General features: G+C 41.9%; 1 protein-coding gene across 2 annotated transcripts in view; it reads left to right on the top strand.

The window, feature by feature from the left end:
- The window catches only part of LOC129182179 (VPS10 domain-containing receptor SorCS3-like), a 220,399-nt gene that overhangs the window by 65,736 nt on the left and 132,486 nt on the right, over positions 1-22,177 (top strand). The window lies entirely within an intron of this gene.

The raw sequence follows: 22,177 nt of genomic DNA, 5'->3' as shown, positions 1-22,177 counted from the left end.
GCAGGAAAATAATACAACAGCTACACAGAACAACTACACAGTGAGCACACACGTCCGAAAAGACAGCAACCCAGCCTTGCAAATGGCATAATCGTCTTCTCACAATCAATCCCTCATTAACATCTTCAACTTTGACTGCCCTTTTCTGCATATGCGTTTCTTAAAATGAACAGACTGTAGGTTAGAAGCATTCATTGACCACCAGCATCTTGACTTATTTTTTTCACCCCACCCGCACAAACTGTAGCACCCTCCAGGGCTATAGGCAAATCGTATAAATCTCAGAACAGTCAGCTTGTTAAGTTGCTGTTCTCTCTCCATGCAAAATACGTCATGTGGTGGACAATAAAACTGGCATGGCCAATCAGTAAAGTATCACAATTATAGACTCCAAAAACATAAACACATCAAATTTGTGGATTTTTGGATCACATGCAACACATCACATCACATCACATGCATTAAAAAGTTTGCCATTTTTACATTTTTACAATGTTTTTTCGTCAGGTGGTGAGATTTCACCGCCACAACACTTCGGCCACTTCAGTAGCCCGTTTTAGGGATTATTGTGCCTGTTGTGAGAGCATTCAAACCTGCAATAAAAGCCTGTTGTTGGTGCTTGTGTGTCTCACCGAACCTTGCAGCAACATTATTGACACCTAGTGACCAGTGTAGAATACTACGTATCATCATAACGTCTTTGAATGCATCTTCTGAATGCCTTATATTTGTATTTTGGTTAACTTAGCCATTTTCATACTTGAAAATGCTTCATTAAAGCAAAAATGCATAAAATTTGCTTAAATATGAAGATTTTTTTACAAATAATAACAAAACAAAACAGCGTGATTTATGAATTAATACATTTTTGAAAAACATCAGTGCATCAAGAGAGAGTGGAGGTGTGAAATTTAAAGCACAAAGTGGCGAGCAATTACTGTAAAGCATTGTGTCAATATTATGGTGTGTATTTCATTAATTAGGTAACCTATAATAACCAATACGAGCAAATGACATGAAGAGATGCAAGCTGTAATGAACAGAAAATAAGCAATTTTAACGTCACTAAAACAAAATGAAAACACAGTGGGTGGTATAGGGAAAGGATAAAGGGGTGCTATTATCTCTGTCTTTTGTCAGTGAGGATTCTGTTGTTGTTACTGTTCAGTGTGCTAAAAAAAAAAGGAGAATTTCCCTTAGTGGTTTAAATTGTTGTTCATTAACTGCATGATGACAACTGGACAAGAGCAGAGAGGTTTGGATTCAGAGACAGAAAATGCTGTGATCACTGTGTGGTTCAGTGAGCACTCAAGCAATGAGTGGAAATGCAGCTCCAGCAGAAGACGCCTCAGGCAGGGAACCTGAGAAATAAGTAATAGAAAAGAAAGCGAGGGTAGAGGGTATTTATATGGGGAGGTGGTACACCATCCCATTCCTTTATTCACAGAGGTGATGGAGCTTGTTATGCTGTTGATGGCACAAGGTTTTGTACAAACTCCATCGCCTCCCGGCTCCAGTAGGTGTTTTAGTGGAATGGAGTTGAATTATCCATTTAGTACTTGAGGGGCAGTTCATGACCTTTTCCTCCTCCACTCCCCCGCTCTTCCATCAGCCTCCCACCATGGCAGCTACGGTCAAGGTTAGCGCTGCCAATTCTGCTGTGCTTATGTGAGAACAAACTGAGCAAAATATGTCAGACAGGTTTTGTTGAAATTTGGTTGGGCAAGCATACTGCATTTAATTCAATCACATTTCTTTCCCGCTGGACTGCCTATTGCAGTACTTCAACTGGAATAGAGAATTTGAGGGGCATAACACTGCGAGAATTTTTGGACTCAGAAACCGAATTACTAAAAATAGATATACTCCAACCAGCCCAGCCATACAGATAATGACACGGATATATCAGATTGAAATAATGCCAAGAATTTACTTGTTCACAGAACAAGCCTTAAATCCATTTGGGAAGCGGTTCAGATTTGTTAATTTTTATTTCCTTACTTCTATGTAAGTATGGCCCTTAGGCGTCCTAATTTTGCAGTGTTCTTCAATTAGCAACAAAATCTTCAGTCTTCTCGACTACAAGGAAATAAGACCCAACACACAAAGACTTGATGCAGCTTGAAGTCAACAACAATAACAACTCTACAATAACATAGATTATGCCAAATTCTGGAGGGTGTTCCCCCAGGGGGATTCTCTTATTCTGCTGGGGGACTTGGACTGAGACTTGGAGAGGCATGATTGGGAGGTGCAATCCCTCTGATCTGAACCCGAGGGGTGCTTTACTACGGGACTTCTGTGCCTGTCACAGATTGTCTATAACAAACACCATGTTCAAGCATAAGGGTGTCCACATGTGCAGTTCAATGTTCGACTTCGTGGTCGTGTCGTCGAACTTGCGGCCACATACTCAGGACACATACTTAGGAGCTGTCAACTGATCACCACCTGGGGGTGAGTTGGTGCCGGTAGTGGGGGAAGATGCCAGTCAGACCTGGCAAGCCCAAACACGTTGTGTGGGTCTGCTGAGAATGTCTGGCAGTTCCTTATCAGAATAAGTTTTAACTCCCATCTCCGGGAGAGCTTCGACCATGTTCCGAGAGAAGCAGTCGGAATTGAGTCCGAGCAGGTTAATGTTCAGGTGCCTGCATTGTCGAGCCAGCTGATTGGAGCTGTGGCTGTAAGGTGGTGGGTGCCTGTCATGCCACTAAAGAAGGAGTCCTATTGGGCCTTTTTGGCCAATGGGGTGTTTATATAAAACAGCAAACCAGAAAAAAAGCAGCCAAAATGAACAGGCTGTGTGAATGGGGCTGCTATGTGGTCCAGGTTTTACTATTCTCTCACTATTTAAGTCATAATTTTGACACATAATTCACACTGCAAATCTCACAGGCTTATCTTATTACGACAGCTGAAAGCCTTTAAGACAGTGCTTACGTTGTTTTTTTTTTTTTTTTTTAAACTGTCCTGTCAAGCCAATATGGCAAATATTGTTGATCTATGTAGATACTCTTATATGCTAAACAGATTTGCTCGGCCAGGGAAAAGTGTAAGATACTTTTATCCTCCACTGTATGTGCTGTGAGTGTGTTTAAGTATGCATGTACGAGTATGTCTATAAGTGTGTATTTATGCATGCATGTGTGTGCGTATTCATGTCTGCAAGTATATATACGCGCTATACTCCTGATAAAATTGTTTTAAACAGTTGAAAAATTGTTGTTTTGTAATAAAGAGTGACTTCCTCTGGCAACTGTTTTTTACCCCAAGGCTACAGATAACCTCCTGCTGGGCCCACAATGCTTGAAGGGACTGCAGCATGTACTCAGATACAAGAATTGAAGGCTATGAAAAGAAGTAATGTGTTACCTAAGCTATACCTGTAAACTATAAATTTTCCCATCACAAAAGTAAAAATAAAAAAAGCACACACGTATGTACACCAACACAACGGTGGCCGCTCTCCCAACACCTGGAAGATGTGTTGTGACACCAAGACATGCCCCACGAAGACATCACACCAGACAGGCAAGGCCGCGCATGAAAAAAGGGGCGTTCCAGATCTACAACCCAGATCCCGAACTGCAGAAAACGCGGACTGCTAGAGAGTATTAAAACAACAAGCCAGCACTCTCCCTCCACCACAGCGACAAGACAACCTCATCAAAGCAGGCAAAGGAGCAGGTGAGGTGGAAAGCCAGAAAACAAGTGAGCGAGCAGAGGAACGCAGGAACAACAAGGCAACCAGCCACACCGTGCCAGCTGGCACACCCTCAGGAGAGTTAGCGCCGAGTTAGCAGCCGAGCGACCAGCCCTGGGGGAGTGCCAGAGCCGAGAAGGGGAGACTAGGAGCCAACCAGCTGCCAGGCCTCACCAATCACCATAAACCAGATGATCCCCACTAACCCCCAGACCAGCCGCGCACTGCCCACCCACAGGAACACACAGCACCCCTGACAGGTCTGCAGCCAGAGGAGGGAAAGGCAAGAACATGGAAAACTTCGAAGCAGTTAGAATGTGTGAGTGACAGCTAATGAGGTGATTAAAATTGGGAACAGTTGTGGTATGGTGGGCCCCTTACCTGCCCAGCTCCCCTAAACCCTAAGTGTCTACTGTGCGGTTAAAATTGAGGGGTGATAGGATCTGAAACAGGCTTGGGGCAGAGGAGCTGCCACGAGTCAGGCCCATCCTCCCACCACACCCCAAAGTGAACTGCCCTCTAAAGTCTTGTGTATGTGTGCTGGTGCAGCGAGGCAGGAGGGACACATCCCCAACCCCCACCCCCAACTCCACTGAGCAGGAAGGGACTGAGGACACACAACAACAACAGGCCGTCCACTAGAGCCCAGAACTGGCCAAACCACAGGCCTCAGGCCACTCCCCAGGCCCGCTAGGACACCCAATCCTGTCTCCGCCAGCGACAGTGCCCACAATTCGCCACAAACCCGCCATGCACCCCGAGGCAGCCCCGACATCCTCCAAAACAGCAGGAACTGACACACACGACCAGAGCAGGCCATGGAGCCACACCACAGCAACGCCAAGAGGACCGAACCCACGAAGCACGCAAGCCCAAAGCACCACGGAGGGACCGAGGAGCAAGTGCCACAAGACAGAGCCCACCAGAGGGGCCATACCTTTCCGGACACCACGGCACCCGTCCCCACCAGCCTCAAGCTGCAAGCTGGTCATCATCCCACCTCTCACCCAACCACAGACACGCAAAACAAGACGCACCAGCGGCAGACAGACCACCGCCAACCCAGGGAGGGAGAAGGGCTTACATTGTTTATGTTTTGTAACAGTGACAAGACTGACAAGTGCTTCAGTTTGTACGATGTTCTGCACCCTTTTTCTGGCTGTTCCAAATATGTCATCATTTTAGTCAGCACTGTCACTCACTCCACTAATGAGACTGAGCCTTTTATGGAATTCTGTTTTGTTGGGACTAGGGCTTGGTTTTACAGCTGTGAAATATCTTTGAAATGACTCGGATAAACAATGCTCTCATCTGATATCTATGTTGGGGAGTTTATCATTCCCTGATTGCCACTAAAGGTGAACCGGCTAACAAGACAGACTTATATCAAATACTCAAAGTGTTTTTCAATGAGTTCACAAAGCTGGGTGTTTTTCAGTAGTAAATAAATGAAAATGTATGCAATTTGAATACTTATGAAACATCCATCTTCTATGCCGCTTATCCTCACTCGGGTCGCGGGTATGCTGGAGCCTATCCCAGCTGACTTCGGGCGAGAGGTCGCCAGTCAATCGCAGGGCGCATATAGACAAACAAACTAACCGAACATGCATGTTTTTGGAATGTGGGAGGGAACCGGAGTACCTGGAGAAAACCCACGCACACACGGGGAGAACATGCAAACTCCACATAGAGATGCCCAACGGAGGTTCAAACCCAGATCTTCCCGCTCTCCTGACTGTGTGGCCAACATGTTAACCACTAGGCCACCGTGCGGCCCACTTATGAACGGACGTATTTAAATTTGAAATACTGCACAAATGATACCCAAAGCCTTATCATTTTAATACATTCAAAATATGCCTCCTCTGTATGGAGAGAAAATTGTTATATTACAAAATACGACCTATAACAGCACAAATTCTCTTCATCCGAGTGACTGACTTAGGCAACGTATGTCCTGTTGCATATGTAATAACATCGGATCACACATAAGACTCAGACCCAACCAATCCAAAGCATATACTATATCTATGTTTCTGTGGAACAAAAATCTCCAAATCGAAATCTCCCCATTACCATTTCAAAATGTACTTGTATGAATATGCAAATATGTTTCCGTATAGTTGGATCACTGCTTGACACAAGCTGTCTCCTACCTCATTATAAAATCAGTTTTAGAAAGTGGTTTTGTCTGAGCCAGTTTGTGAAGTTAAAAAGCAGCAGCAACGTCAAACCTGGCAGAATGTTAAGTTAAAATGTGGTGAACAGCCAGATTGGCCTGGTGAAATGATTGAAAACGTCTTCTCACTACAGCTGAACAGATGAATTCATGTTTTTGAGCCAAGTAACGTCTTTCAACTCGGCTGTGATTAAAAATACTGGCTGGATGGATGATTAGAGTAAGGCTAGACTATAACTAATTGCTGAGACATGAATACGGAGGAGGATTAAGTCAGACGTGATTCTTCGTACTCCTTTTCAGGGATGTTGATTGTGCAAGTGTAATCGGGACACGGCCCCGTCCCCCGGTTCACCACTGCATCGCAGGTTATAATGACCCCCGATGCTGCTCTTGACACTGAGCAGCTGATGAACTGCTTTACTTCTACCTGTGCGGATGACCTGGACAGTCTAGCCCCTCGGAAAGCCATGCGCCCGAAAACCAAACAGGAAGTGTGGAAGTATCATCAGAGAAATTCCTTGCATTTTTTTAATGATAAGGTTGCGTCTATACGAGGTAATATATCACCCCCATCTTTTAATTTGTCTCCAGGGACACGGTGCTCTAAAGTTCTTTCCCAGTTTGAACCTGTGTCACTGGCTTTTATTACGAAGGTAGTTGATGGTCTTAAGCCTTCTTCCTCTCCCATTGACCCAGTCCCCCCTCGCTTTTTTAGGGAGGTGTGGACTATTGGCTCCTGTGTTTGTAATATCATCAGAAGCAGCCTGTCGTCTGGTATTGTCCCTTCCTTTTGTAAAAGGCTGCTGTTGAACCTTTGCCTAAAAAAGCCGGTCTTGATCCTTCAATTTTATCAAATTATCAGCCTATTTCAAAACTACCTTTTATCTCAAAGATTTTAGAAAAAAAGCCTTCTTGCACAGATGCAGCCTTTTTTAAATGAAAATGGGATTTTAGACACCTTCCAGTCAGGTTACAGGACCTTCCATAGCACTGAGTGTCCCACATTCCAAAAACATGCATGCTAGGTTCATTGGCGACTCTAAATTGTCCATAGGTATGAATGTGAGTGTGAATGGCTGTTTGTCTATATGTGCCCTGCCATTGGCTGGCGACCAGTCCAGGGTGCACCCTACCTGTCGCCTGATGTCACCCGATAAAACTGAAGCGGTATAGAAAATTGATTGATGGAAACAGATTAACGCCGTTGTAAAATCATTTTTTTTCATCTTCGGCTTTTATTCAAAATGTAATAATTTTTATCTTTGCGACATTTCGAACAAGCCATGCACGCTTTCATTTCGTCACGTCTGGACGACTGTAATGCGCTTTACTCCGGAATAAACCACAAATGACTCTCTCGCTTACAGTTAGTCCAGACCTCTGCAGCACGGCTTTTAACAGGAACCAAAAAGAGGGAGCGCATCACCCCGATTATAGCCTCCCTGCACTGGTTGCCTGTGCGTTTTAGAACTGATTTTAACATTTTATTGTTTTTGTTTTTAAGGCGTTGAATGGACTGGCCCCTCAGTACATGTCGGACCTCATCCAAATTTGCACTCCAGCACATTGAGGTCCGATGGCCAGCTCCAGCTGGTGGTGCCCGAGACGAGACTTAAGAACAGGGGAAACCGGGCCTTTTTCGTAGTTGGCCCAAAGCTGTGGAACACTCTCCCCCCTCATGTAAAATCTTTTAGTTTTTAATGTAGTAATTTGTACTTTTACTTATTATTTATGGTTTTACTAGTCTGTGCAGCACTTTGGAAACAGTGTTAATAAAATGTGCTATATAAATAAAGTGGATTGGATTGGATTGGAATCATATTATGTTCCTCATTGCAATTGCAAAATAAAACAATTTCCATTACCATAAAAAAAAAAAAATGATGAGTTCATCACACAATAATGAATGGAGAATCTGAAGCTGCCAGCCTCTTGCAAAGTAGGGGCTTATGATATCATGCAATACAACAATGTGCAGCAGCTTGCTTATGCCACTAGTACGCAATAAATGTGTGCACTTGTGTGGTCGCTGATGGGTTTAACGAGGCACTCTCAAGTGAAAAATAAACATGCTTGAGAGAGAACAAATGCTCATTCATAAGCAAGGTTTTACAAAGGTTGTAAATCCCCGTAATGAAAGGGGAAGTTTGGCTTAAAAAAAATACTACAGGGACACACAGTCAAATTGCTCTGTGTTTGACGTGCACAGGATTAATGATTGCCATGCCATGCTGGAGAATGATATTTTAAATGGCGATGATGGTATTCTAATTTATAGTACAGTAATCCTTAATTTGGGCCGGTTCTTTGAAGTGAAGGAGCTGGTTTTTCTCTCGTCTTCTTTTCTGTTAGAGATGCACGTGATTGCATGGTGGAGGGAGGGGTTACGCACACAAGCAAGCTGGAAAGCTCAGGAAAATGAGTAGCAGGAAACAAAAGCTGAGGCACACTGTGTATGTGATTGCCAATTTCCAGTAAAGACTTGCAAAAGCCGTCACCTGGATGATGCTTTTTCTTTTAGTTTTGCACATTATTGTATTGAAATTTTGAAATAATACACACAATCAGATTTGTCTAATTGGTTTTGTGTTTTATAAATATTTATATAGTTGTAGTTATTAAAATAAGAGCAATTATATTCAACTGTTCCATGTGGAGCATGTAAATGAAGCCAGATAAATAATAAACATGTGATATAATTATAATTTTACGTTAGAAATTCACGTATTTTGGTGAGAAATCAATCTCAGCAACAAAAAAAGAGGAGGAGTTTGGAAGCCGGCTCTTTTTCGGGAGCCGAGTCAAAATAACCGATTCCCTTAAAAGAGAGGAAATTCCCACCACGATGGTGTGAGAGTGCCCCAAAATGGCAGTTCATCAGCCCATGCATGTGTAGAAATTCATTTGGCATCTGGGTCATATGTTTGGCTTTTAACTGCCTTTATCCCAAAGAAGATTTTGTTCATCAACTTCACAGCTAAAACAAAGGAACACACTAAACCAAAAGTAATGCGTAAAGTGTAAGTAAAGTGTAATGCAAATTGTGGCAATAATCGGCCTGCCACTGAAATTCCAAAACACCCCAATGTCAAAAACTTGCCTGGCCTGTAGGTTGGTTAAATTTGTTCTGACCCCTCCCGCTTATGTTCTAGCATGACTGAAGAATGGTTGTATTTGGTGCAATTTGATGGACTGCTGAACTGTGAATATGTTTTAGCCCTAGCCAGCTGTCTCTCTCAGAATGAAATGTGATGGATTGGTAGAAGAGCAAGGGGGACATATGCAAATGACCCGGCATAACACAGTTCTGCCTTTGTATCACCAATCTTTTAACCTTGCTCATGCCTGTTTCTTTTTTCTAGCAATGTGTGGGACTTAATCTGTACTGGCTGGGTTTTTTTTATATTCTAAGTGTGACCTCATGGTCTTCACTTAATTCAGCCGAAAAACATTTATATTTGAGTCCGAAATATTGACAAAAACAGGCAGAGCTTGTTAAACCTAGAATGAATGAATCCCACCTGTCACTGTATCTTCTCAGTTTTCAGAAGCAGCTTCAAGCCACGATGTAAAGATGGTTGGGATTACAGGGACAGCTGAAGAATACCTTACACAAAGGGAAACCTTTATTTAGTGATGCTTCATTCAGCAGAAGGCCCTTGGGAGGACAAAAAAGTATTTGTTGTTTTTATGTGTTAAAAACGGTGAAGCATCAGAAATGTCGATAGGCTCTCATTTACTACTAATCTCTCTCCCAATTCTATTACAAATAACAAAAGACCACACAAACCATTCATTATCATCAGAATCAAACTTAACAAATCAACTTATGCCCTCCAGACTGGGACATGGAGCTACAGATGGAAATGTCTGTGGTCAACACTTCCAGAAGACGGAGTCACTTATAAAAGTGGAAGCAGGAGCACGCAGGTAGACTGCATTCTGTGTAGAAGATGTAGCCTGACAGAAATAGTGGAATGTAAAGAGTTGACAACGGAGAGCATAGAAAAAGGGGAAAAGAACAAGGACAGAGCAGAAAAGTTGAAAGTTGAAGGCCGAGAGCTGCTGTGAGGACTTTAGGACAAAGTTGAGCCAGGCTCTTGGTGGTAGATCTGCCAGATGATTGGGCATACACAGCAAACGTGATCAGGGAAACAGGCAGGAAGGTGTAAGGTGTGTCATTCAGAGAAAAGATAATAAGGAGACTTTGTGGTAGAACAAAGAGGTCCAAGAATGTATAGTTCGAATACGGCTAGCACAGAAGAATTGGGATAGCAAGAGGGATGAGCAAAGTAGGCAGGAGTAAAAGGATATGAGACGTAGGACGAAGATTGAAAGGCTACACAAGAGGGCTTTGATGGGTTGTACGAGAGACTAGAGAGTAAGGAAGGAGACAAGGACCTGTACAGATTGGCAAGGCGGTGAGACTGTGATGCGAAGAGTGTGCAGCAGCTTAGGGTCATCAAGGACAGAGATCGGAATGTTCTCACAACTGAGGATAGTGTGAGGGCAAGATGGAAAGAATAATTTGAACAACTGACGAATGTAGAAAACGAGAGAGCGACAGAAGGGTGGAAGTTGTGACTGCTGTACATGAGGAAGGTTCAGGTGTCAGTTAGTTGAGCAGCTCTAAAGAATCATGAATGAATAATGGGAAGGCAGTTGGGCCTGATGACATACCTGCGGAGGTATGAAAGTGTTTAGGTGAGACTGGAGTAGCATTTTCAAACAAGATTGTTTGTCTTAGAGAATGTAAGATGCCAGAGGAAGAGACGAATGCTCAGAGTTGTGACAATTCAGGGATCATAAAGATGACAGACCACATGATGAAGCTCTGGGAAAGTGTCGTGGAAGCAAGGCCAAGGAAAGTACTAGAAATTAGTGAGCAGGAGCATGGCTTCATGCAGAGAAAGAGCACCACAGACGCAATGTTCAAGGAGTTACCTCATGTCTGTGGGTTTGGATAGTGTGCTGAGAGAGGGCAGTGTGGTATAGCGTGAAGAACTCTGGGGTGACAGAGAAGTGGAGGTTGTACTGCATCAAGGATCAGTCTGAGCACTTTTTACTTTACGATGTTAATGGACAGATTGATAGATTAAATCAGCCAGGAGACTCTATGGACAACGATGTTCACAGATGATGATATGATTGTGATCTGCTATGATAGCACCTTGAGAGGTGAGGCATGAGATGGAGAGGAGTGGAATGAGGTTATAGCAAGACAGAATACATGTGTGTCAATGAAAGGGTGTCATGCGGACCTGTGAGGATGCAAAGAGTAGAGGTAAGGAAGGTGGAGGACTTTAAGTACTCAGGGTCAAGTGTTCAGAGCAGCGGGGTCACAGAGCTGAAGCTGCTTAGATTTATGTTGGGAGTGACTAGGATGGACAGGGTTAGAAAGAAGCAGATCAGAGGAACAGTCAAGTTAGGTGTCTGGGAGACAAGGTCAGAGACGCCTAACTGAGATATGAGAAGGAGGGATTGTGATTATATTGGTAGAAGAATCCTGGAGTTGGAGCTACCAAATTGGAGAAGAAAGGGAAGACCAAAGGGGAGATTTCTAGATGTGGTTAGAGAAGACATGCATGTGGTAGGACCGACAGAGGAAGGGTGCAAAGGACAGGGCAAGATGGAAATGGAAGAAATATTTCAGATGTGTTGACTTTTTCAATGTTAGCGGTAGGATTAGTGTTTTGTAAAATACACACTGCTATACTGAGTATGCGGTGCATTTAGAGTTATTCATATCCAAAGATGTGCTGGCGCTGGAGGGTGTTAAGAAGCCCTCAGCAGTCTTCACATGCCAAGTCGAGGCTGAAAAGTTGACTAGAGACTGCAGTGTGTGTGGTGCATTTGAAAGGTCACTTGCTGCTTCAGCGACAGACACCTCCAACGGAGCCAACTAACAGCTCTGACAGAGATGGTGTTTTCAGCAACGACTGAAGAGAACTTTCTGGAGCAAATAAGAATTTCTTAGCGGTTCGGCAGACTAATAATAAAGCTATAACTGATTCCAATTTGTTGTGAATACCTTGTGCGATTCTTTGGAGTACAGTACGTCTGTGGGACGTTTTGCCCATTGGCCAGTGATGTAGGCAACATTTTTCCTGGTTCATCCCATGGTGTGTTTTCCCAACTATGTCTTTATGGTTGATGCTTTGTCCATTGAGGCAGTGTCATGTTCAAACCAAAAAATTACCTTTCCTAGACATTTCTTACACAATGGCACAATGGCTTTGAAAATGAGAATATACCATGCCCCTGTGCTGTATGCTAACTTTTCATGCTCATATTGATTTGAGTAACTTTTGTATTGTCACTTGGTGTGAAAAAGAAATAATAATAGCGAGGGGTACAATGGTACAGGTAACTTAATTGGGCCACTTGAAGTGCTTCTACTACTTGAAGTTCTCATCTCTACTGAACAATGGCAACACGCTGATCTCATCTCATGCACTCATCTTTGGCCATTCACAGCGGGGGCCGGCGGGCACGTGGCTGAGGAGATCCGCCAGGTACAAGGACGGCGGGGACCATGCGGCTGTAGTTGCCTATACTCTCTGATACATACTTTCTCGAATGCCTTGCCTTTTTGTCCACTTTTTGGCAGACTGTCCCTCACTTGAAGTGCTGTATGTGCACTGTGGGAAATGGGACACACACAGACAGTGCAAAACATATTGCAAAACCACAATCCATAAGGGCGGACTGTCCCGTGCAGGGCGGACCGAACGGTACACAGTTTTTTCCTAATAATAACCTACCTTTACCTATCAAATTATATAGTAGATTTTGAGTGCAGTAATCCCTCGTTTATTGTGGTTAATTGGTTACAGACCCTCCCGTGATAAGTGAATTTCTGCAAAGTTGGATTCCTTCTTTATAAATGAAATATTTTCATTGGTAGAGCATAGAAACTTGTTTACGGCCCTCTAAATCTGGCTTTTAGCATTATTAGAACCCTTTAGACATGAAATAACACCCCTGTAGTCACTTCTACATTTGTATTACTCAATATGGTAGGCATAATAATAGAAAATGAGACATCTTAGACATAAAACATAGACCCACACATTAGCATTGACAGTGTAGTTCCTGCATGACTATTCTCTCATCTATGTAATGCGCTGAGTGCAGGGGCACGCCTGCGTGATGGAGCAACGGCGTGATGGTTCAACCAATGTAGCCCCGCGGTTTTTCAGAAATTAATAAATAATTGATCGCTGTTTCGTTGTAGACTATTATTAGTCCAAACATATTGAAATACAAATGATATGTAGTATTCTGCTCACTAGACGGCAGTAATGACACAAAACATTACATTACCTTAACACTGCATGAAGTCATGAAGTGAGCCATGACATGTCTGACATGACAAGAGTGAAAAAAGTCTCCCATTCCTTGTGGAAGTGGTAAGTTTTTGGCTTCTTAAGTTTAAAAGAAATACATTCAAGGGTAATTGGTTAGCTTGCTGGCTTGCTGGCTTGCTAGCTAGCGGCCGTCTGGAGTCCCTACAACATATGTGTTGTGCAATGTGTTGTAAACAATGAATAATAGGAATGTAAAGGTAACGAAAGGCATGTTATATCGTATTTAGAAAGTCTTAAACAGGTTTATTCTGTATATCGCGTAAATTACTTTATCATGGTAGGGTCTGAAACCGATGACCTGCATAAACAAGGGACTACTGTGAATCTTTTTTGCTTTTCTTTGATGGAGAATGGTTATTAAAACTGTTTGCAAGTTGTAGTTGAGGATTAATTCTAGCGTTTTGCTGGACTCTCGTATCAGGAAGGCCAGACGTTTTTTGACCCTGGCCGAAGACATGATTAGTACCTTTCAGCACTGCTTTTAACCACCCCTAGAAGCAATCCAGGTTTGTGGCTGTAGTCCACCAAGCTGGTCATACCACAGGCTTCTTATTCATTCAGCTTCTTATTCATTGCTAAAGTTTTTCTTCAACTCTTCACAAATTTGTTTGGGCACGTGCCTTCCATTTAGATGCACCAGCATGTCGGCTATTGTTCCACAGACTCAATTATTTCAGGGCCCTGTTGAATATCTTCTTCTGCAAATACGCTCAAAAGAGTAATCCGTCGACTTCTAATAGTTGGAATACAAACACTACAATTGTGTTCCACCAGTCAGCACACAGACTGCCCATCAAACGCTGCCGTGCTTTTGAAGACCCAGCTCTAAGTACTCTTTTCAGGGAAAGTCTGGGTTCTGAGGACATTTTTTATTTTTTTACCTGGGTAATTTTGGTGGCAACGTGACCAGGTTTTTCAAAATGCCAGGAAAATGAGAATAGTTTCTGAAAAAAAGGTGCTGTTGTGACATAAGGGCAAATTTTGTAAAGTTTTTGGTATTTGTTGTTGTTGGTATTTGTACAACACTTTACCTTAAGAGAACAGGTTGTTTGGTCATAAAATACCAAGTTGCTTCTTTATTAGAATCGCTTTTTTAACAGTCAAACTACTCACTCCTGAACAATTTTCATTGGACAGTGAGGAAACATGGCTGACTCTATGGCTTCTGTCCCATAAGTAATTCAAAGCAACATTGGATTATATACTGTACACTACGTACAGAATGCCAGCAACGCTTGATTCATGTGGAGCGAACTAAATGAAAAGATGGAAAATAAAAGTATTTGAAACCAGTAGGTTATACAACCAGGTAAGATTTGATTACAGAAGCACTTTGCAATATTGCAGCTGAGTGATTCAAGCACAGCCTGTAGTACCGAAAATCAAAAGATTTAATGAACATTGATTTTGGGGGAAATTGCAGCTCTGTCTCAGTTCACGGGGAGATAGGACGCATTTCCAAACAGGAAGTGACTTCCAACAGCAACAATCTTTGCTTCCATGGTCCAAAAGCTTTCTGTAATTACTTTTTTTTTCTTACATTAAAGAGCACAACTACCACCTGCATATATAAAATTGCTTATTTAATTTCTGCTAAACACAGTTTTGTTACCAGAACAACCCCTTGGTCTGGATTTTAAAGCACTTTCCTGACTGGCAGAAATATTCATGTCTTGGATTCTTTTGAGCAAGACACTGTAAATATAAAAAGTTTTGAAATAGCATAAAAAAATAAGAGAAATATATTTGGTTACAGCGCTGGACTCTGTCGTCAATGAGGAAGATTGAGGAAAGAGCCCGGAATGAAAGTACACAAAGTACATATTGCAGGTGCCGCACCCCTCTAGAAAGTCAAACTTAAGCCTGTGTGCCTGGAAAATGAAAATAAAGTTTGCATGAACGTGAGAGTTAAGCTAGTGTGAGTGAGAACGATGCATCTATTTTATGTCTCCCAGTCATTTTCCATCAGTCAGTTAAGTGTTGCGCAACTGTGCACGGTCTTATTGGGGTTTTTTGTTGTTATTATTTTAATCTCATCACCTTGTATGTATAATCAAGTCAAAATGTAAAAGCCGCACACATACTGTAAGCATTCTTACAATAGCTAAATAATGAAAATAATAGAACATCATTAATATGGCCACTAGACCAGTCTTTTTCAATCTTGGGGTCAAGACACCCACAGGCTTCAGGAGATAATTCTCACGTTCTCTTCTCAATGGGCCTCATTCACGAAACGTTCTTACGCACAAATGTGTTCTTAAAGCCTTCTTACGAAGATTTTTGGCATTCACGAAACGTGTTCTCAACTCACAGTTCTGAGATCTAAGAAGAAATTCTACGAACGCTCAGGAGGACTCTTACGCACAAGCAAAGCTTGCACTTTCAATGCGCAATCGCCCTCATGATGGATTTTGCAACCTGATCCCAAAAAATGTAGTGCAAATAAAATATCCCAACAATTATTTATCATCAAAACAACTAAAATATACTCCATGGATAAATATATATTCAAATCCCAATTCATCAAAAAAAAGGCTGGCTGGACGTGCGCTGCGCAGAGAGAGAATGTGTAGGGACCATGTAGATTTATTTGCTGAAAGCGACGAATAGTTGATGTCCCGCTTCAGGCTTCAGGCTTCCCTCTCTGTTCTTGCAGGTGTGCAGGATCATCAGAATAACATCGCAATGAAACATGGTGTGTCTATTGCGCACGTAGCACCCCCAGATAACGACATGCGCCCCCAGCCACGTCTTGAGCCAGAGCTCGGGGCTGCTGTATTAATTAGGCAGCGTCTAATCAAATGTAACCACAGAAAAAATAAAGTGTCACACACAAACGATGTATTTTGACTTTATTTTTCCATCATGATTGTGTAAATATTTTCTAGAGTTTCCGAAATGGTTTGGTTTCTGATTGATGGCCCACCTCCCGTTTCCTCCAGATCCCTCCGGTGCAGTCCAATCTTTTTTTTTGAGTCTATTTTAAGTCAAACCACTTCTTTTTAACCTCTGCGGTGGTGCGTTTCTCCGTGGAAATGGCATTTATGTTTCCTGCAATGGTGCTCCATGCCGACTCTTCTTGGAAGGCCTGATGACCGGTGGATACACGTGAAAATAAGGTGGTCTTGTGTTCGCTCACTCCTTGTAAAAGCACCTCTACTTCTGTAGAATTCAAGTTTTTCTTTTGTTTGTTGTCCAGCTGCTTCTCAATCTTGCCCTTGCGCGTTGCCATCTCCACCTCCAGCTGCCTGTTGCGCACGGCACATTTTGGACCTTATATAGGAAATAATAGGCGGTGACCTATACAAATTAGGCCTCACATGCACGGGCATCGCAGTTGGCATTCATCAACCTAAGAACACCGGTGCGAACGATTATCCCTACTTAAGAACGTGTTGTGAATGTGGCGCAGTTTCCAACCCGCGCCTTCGTAAGTACACTTCTTAAGAAGACTTTTAAGATGTTCGTGAATGAGGCCCAATGTTCTCACACAATTCTCAACCAGTCTTTCCTTCCATTTTTGTTTGTTTGTTTGTCATTTTTGTCACCCATAACGTGAAAGCTTCTTGAGGTAAGAACTGTTGTTGGGTACACAGATCATCAGTACATCACCTTCTATGCACACAGGAAATCAGTCCAAAGTGAATTCATTTGATTCAAGATGGAAACGTTTCAGCTTCCGTTGGAAAAAGTGTTCTTATTTGTGTGAACCACTTCCACCACTTCCACCACCACTGTCCGTTTGACTGTTTCACCAACCTGAGTCAATATAATGCCGGACTGGCAATAAGACTCATAATAAGCTGTGGAGTGAATGAATAATGGGTCCTCAGTGTAAAATGCTTTGGGTTTTGAGGAAGGCACTACAGTAATCCCTCAATTATCGCGGTAAATTGGTTAAGTGAATTTGCTTGAAGTAGGATTCCTGATTGATAAATCACATACAGTATGTTTGAGAGTATAGAAAACCCTGTCTATGACCTTAATTATGGTTTTTAACATTATTAGAGCCCTCTAGACATGAAATAACACCCCAAGAGTCACCTTTAGACTCCTAATACATAATATAGTAGACATAATAAGACATAGACTCACACATGTCAGCATTGGGAAAGTTTCTTGTTGTTTTTTAACTTTCTGTTCTGGACTGTACATCCTGCAGTGTTTATTGTCTTATCAATGTAACATTACTGACACCTAGTGACCAGTGTAGAATACTACATGCCATCACAACGTCTTTGGATTCATTTTCTGAATGTGTTATATTTGCATTTTAGTTCATTTATCCATTGTTATGCTTGAAAATGCTTGATCTAGGCAAAAATACAATTTGCTTAAATATGCATTTTTTTTTTTTTACTTACCACGAAATAGCAATGATTTATTAATTAATATATTTTTGAAAAGTGTGATTGTTCAGTCGAATTTGGCTTTTTTCAGAATATATTGTTAAAAATAAGCATCGATGTACGTGCATTCATCAAAGAGTATGACAATTCTTATGACAGTTATGATGCTAATGTCTTTCAAACCACTAATACAAATATGATACAAAATCGACTTGTTTGATACGTGACATACTTACGACATGCATTGTATGATGGTTCTACATTGCAGGTGGTTCTACAGAGTCAATAATTGCCACATTTAGTGGACAACGAAAAGACCGTAGAGACCACTGGTTATCAAACTAACCTGACAAGCTTCTATAAATAGTTGAAGTGTGAAATAAAACTGAAGAAAATCGACTGGAATTGAGTTGATAAAGCTTCCCCAATGATCTCATCGGCCTTTTCGAGGGGAGGCTGGCTTAAGTCCAAAAGAACTTGACAGTGATAGAGTGAAGCTGCAAAATTTGAAGCGCCAAGTGGCGAGGGATTACTCTATATAAATTCAATCTATTATGTCAACCTTTTGGCACAAACTAACGCTAACAGTTGATGTAACTTCATGAGATTGACTACAACCAAAGAGATTGGTTTTTGGGATGTAATTTCCCATGATCCTCCACTCATTTATGAGTGAGGCGTGTTCCGGGGATCTGTGAGCTAAAGTGACTTCAACCAGCTGCTGCCTGTAATTGATTTGGGGTGTTATTTTGCTTCATTCATGGCATGAACTGATAAGTGTCCCGTGTCTTTTGTCTGCTTTAATGTGGTGATCCTTTGAAAGTCATAGCCTTTAAAAAGTGCACCAAATTTTCACACGCACACAAGACATTTTTTCATCTCTCATCTGGACTAAACCCAGGATCTTCTGCAATCCTAAATCCGTCCCTGGCTCAGGAGTAGTCATGGTAACCAAAAGCCTACTTACATTGGGACGCCCCGCAGCAGAGGCGGGCGGGGTGAGCAGTGGCTCATTTGCATGAGACAGGGCAGCCCCCCAAAACTCCCTCTTTCTCTGTACAGATATACTTGTATATTACATGTATGTATTTATCAGTTGTATGACTATGCGATGTTTAAAGAATGTAATGACCCAGTTTTATGTTTTACAGTAGAGATATAGAGAGTTGGCTTGGATTGAGTTAACTAACCACAATATCCTTGATTTATTTGCCCATCAAAGACTGCCAGGGTTAATTGAGATGTCGACTTTTGGATTGGTGACTTCTTTATTGTCCCCCAGCGTCCAGGGGAAAGTCAGCAATGTCAGTGCAAGCCTTGAACTTTCAGACAGCATGAAAGCAATGATGGCTGGCCATAGCGATAGGCTGAAAATTGCTTGAAGGAAAGAAGACAGACAGAAATGAAGGCGAGAGGGTGGTGAAGAGTATAAAGGAAAAGTTAGCTATAGTCAGTTTGGGAAACAGTTGAGAGGATGGATGCCACTAAGTCTTTTCTGCACCAGGTTTGAAAAATGCAGATTCTCCTTTGACAGAGTTAGGCCACGTATTCCACCACGTTGAGAATGGAAGGTCAGCTGAGCCTCGGCCAACTGGTGAACTTAACAGCCGACATCAGTCTTCATTTCTGTCGGCCTGCAGGTGACACACATGCAGAGACATGGTACTACGTACACACACGGAAATACTGTACTTTCTCAGTGCTACCCAGTTTGAAAGTCTGGTTTTCTCCATGGAATGTCCATTCAACTGGGCGGAATGCCGAGAGTACACACTCGTGTCTCTGCCTGTCAATTGTTCACTCCATAATCCTCATTCCCTGTCCCGACAAGAAATTAAAACTTAATGTTAAACGCCACCGACGCTGACTGAAATATTCTTCAAGACTTTACTAATATTACGTTAAATGTAATATTTCTTTGCAATATACAGTGTTCCCTCGCTCTATTGTGGTTCACCGTTTCGCAGATTTTTTTTGTGCTTGTTGTTTTATTACAGCGTATGAATGCTGTTACAGCCCGAGCCTGGCCCTTTAAGAAGAATTGCGCTGTGGGAAGTTGAGTGCATGTCTTCCCTTTCTCGTCTGTCCGCACCGCCCATTGTTTTCTGCGCCCCGATTGGCTGTAGACCATTGTCAATCAATCTCCTTCATGCCGTCCTGCCATGTCTCCTGTGTCATTGCTAGCTTGCTTGCTGACTGGCTTGTAAATGAATCTTGGGTTCGTCTGCAGCAATATGTTTTAACAAGGATACAAAAACACTACAGTACAGCGGAACGGCTGAACAGGACGAACAGGCACGGTCGCAGGAGTGAAATATGTGTGAGTGACTTAATACTTTCTTGTGTTGATCATTAAGGTTGATCATTCAAATTTAAAAACGAAGGTTTGAACTTTTTTGAGAGTTTTTAAACAAGAGAGAAATGTGATATATATATATATGTGTGTGTGTGTGTGTGTTTTCTGCTCTGGTGGAAGGGTCCTTGAGGCTTTAAAAGGGGGCCTTTTCCAGGTATGACTTAGTGAGTGTTGGAGTTGGGATTGACTGCAGAGAAGGTAACATCCATCCTGAACATGAGATGAGAGAAAAGTAATTGGAGTCCATTTTTTAAAATAAATACAGTTGTAAATACTTCTTTGGCCATTTTCATGGCCTATATTTTCCCACATTTATGAGGGGATTGTACTGGGACCCCGTAACAATTCCAAAATCCTGGCCTGTGTATTATAGTGGAAGCTTGGTTAGCATCATGATTTCAGAAAGTCACACTCTAACCAAAATGTACTCTAACGGAATCCACATTTCCTATAAGAAATAATGTAAATCCACACACAAAACACATATTTATACTTTTACAATTATAGTTGTACATGCAGAAAACAGTTCAAAATACATATGAATACATATAATTGATGAATGACGGGGATACACCAACATTTAAGGCTACTCTTACCTCCGTTGAAAACATGATCGTTGCCAAAGACACAATGTGGCAGCGAGATGAACACGGACACGGTTATTTCTTAAAAGTCACAGCAAACTCATCGCAAAACACAAAAGTGGTGTCCGTGTTAATCTCCCTGCTAAAGTCCTCATTGCATTTGTAACGGATAGTTCAATGCAAAACCTTGAAAAAAAGACAGCAGCTCCATGCGCGCCATGAACGCCATTGCGGAAATATGTTTTTCTACACTTACTTGTTATTGTTATTCATTCATAATGAATTGAAAAATCTTATTGCTTGATTTTTTTATGTGCCGCCTTGACATCAGCTGTATTGTCATTTGGATAATTGTTTTGGTTTATTTTATAATTGTAACGCTTAATAGCAAACTGGATGTGCACAGGAAGTGTGGAAATAATGAAGTGTGAGAAATACTATTCAAATTATTGATGAATCATGTCTAATTATTTTTATAGCCATGTTGAATTGAATTGTGAATTATTTATAATTTACTTATGATACATTTTATTATTATTTTTACAAGGTGCTGTTTTTGTGATGTATGGGTCTAAGTATGCCCAGCAGAAAATGAGGCAAGTGTAACTGCACCATGTACTGGTCATTTCAAAACTGCACTTGAAACAAATGTTGGTAATGTCAAGAAAATACAAGTTAAGAAAAGCATGAACATTTCTGTTTTGTATAGAAAAATATCGAACCGTAACGCTACAGTATCAAATCGAGAATCGAGAAGTCTGTATCGTCGCACCCCTGATGGATATTTTGTAATAAACCAATTTTCTATCCATACAGAGGAGGCATATTTTTAATGATTTGAAATTAAATTATAAGGCATCTTTCAGTAAATGTCGAGCATCATTTGAATATCTCATTGCCGTCCCGAGTGTCATGGTTTTCGGTAATCAAAATGCAGTCACCCTGTGCTGGCTAGTTTTGGAGAGACCAAATGAATGTTGGTCAAAATTGAAGCATGAAGCACTAAAAATCAGACTTTTATCTCCTTTTCTTTATGGCATATACTGTATAATGGTCTTTTTCACGCTAATTTGTTGACAAAGAGGCTGCTCTCCAGCTTGATGGGCGTTTCTTCTTCGTCCTGTCATGTGAGTGCTAAACTTGGAGTGGCCAATGTTATAACAAAAACGTTGCTTTTTTTCACAGTCAAAGGACATTATTTAAAATCAGTGAGGGAAATTGATTTATGTGCTTTACGGAATAAATATCAGCTGTTTTGGTCATTCCCAGCGTTGGGCTAATGTTTTTAAAAAAAGAATTAGTATTTATAGTTTCTAGTTATTTACCAAAAACAGTAATTAAAGCCCCGGTCACACCGCCCGGACTTCGCTGTAGCATTCCTGGAGCGGTGAAAAATTAATCACCGCTCATAACCGCGCACCACCGTTTAACAGAAGTTGGCCCCCGCTAAGGCAACGTCGTATACGCTCGGCCACCGCTGATGGTCTCTCCTACCGCTCCGAAAGTTTTGAGCTGCACAAAATATTGTGAGCGGTGAGGAGGGGGCAATTTTCCGCCACGGCAAAGTTCATCACCGCTCCAACAACGCCCAGTCAAAGTTTGGCGCCGCTAGATGCAAGTTCGTGGA

The sequence above is a fragment of the Dunckerocampus dactyliophorus genome, chromosome 6, assembly GCF_027744805.1.
Source record: "Dunckerocampus dactyliophorus isolate RoL2022-P2 chromosome 6, RoL_Ddac_1.1, whole genome shotgun sequence".
Taxonomy (NCBI): Eukaryota; Metazoa; Chordata; class Actinopteri; order Syngnathiformes; family Syngnathidae; genus Dunckerocampus; species Dunckerocampus dactyliophorus.
The sequence above is the reverse complement of the archived record's forward strand: the minus strand, read 5'-3'. Positions and strand labels throughout refer to the sequence as shown.